This window comes from Nannospalax galili, unplaced genomic scaffold (assembly GCF_000622305.1).
Source record: "Nannospalax galili isolate Female #2095 unplaced genomic scaffold, S.galili_v1.0 scaffold1620, whole genome shotgun sequence".
In the NCBI taxonomy this organism is placed as follows: Eukaryota; Metazoa; Chordata; class Mammalia; order Rodentia; family Spalacidae; genus Nannospalax; species Nannospalax galili.
Window position 1 is genome coordinate 21,676 of NW_008345695.1, and position 820 is coordinate 22,495.

The window sequence follows — 820 nt, forward strand, 5'->3', positions numbered from 1 at the left end:
CAACAGACACCAAAAAGATCCAGAACATTATAAGGGAATACTTTAAAAATCTACATGCTACTACAATTGAAAACCTAAAAGAAATGGACTTGATATCTAAAAGCACGCAAACCACCAAAACTAAACCAAGAAGAAATTAACAGTTTAAACAGACCCATAACACAAAAAGAAATTGAAACAGTAACACAAAACCTCCAGACTAAAAAATCCCAGCACTAGATGGATTTACAGCAGAATTCTATCACACATTTAAAGAAGATCTACATCCAATACTACTTAATTTATTCAAAAAGATAGAAATGGAGGGAGAACTTCCAAATTCCTTCTATGAAGCCAGCATGGCTCTAATACCAAAGCCAGGCAAAGATACAACCAAAAAAGACAACGACAGACCCATATCCTTAATGAACATAGTTGCAAAAATTCTCAACAAGATACTTGCAAAATGTACACAGGCACACATCGAAAAGATCATCCACCATGATCAAGTCACCTTTATTCCAGAGATGCAGGGATAGTTCAATATATGCAAGTCAATAAACACCATAAATCAAATAAATGGGCTCAAAGACAAGAACCACATGGTCATCTTAATAGATGCAGAGAAGGCCTTTGACAAAATTCAACATGCATTTATGTTCAAATACCTACAGAGAATTGGACTGGAGGGAACATACTTCAACATAATTAAAGCTGTATATAACAAACCCACAGCCAACATCATTCTAAATGGAGAAAAACTGGAAGCATACCCATTGAAATCAGGAACCAGACAAGGCTGTCCACTATCTCCATTTCTCTTTAACATAGTGCTGGAAAC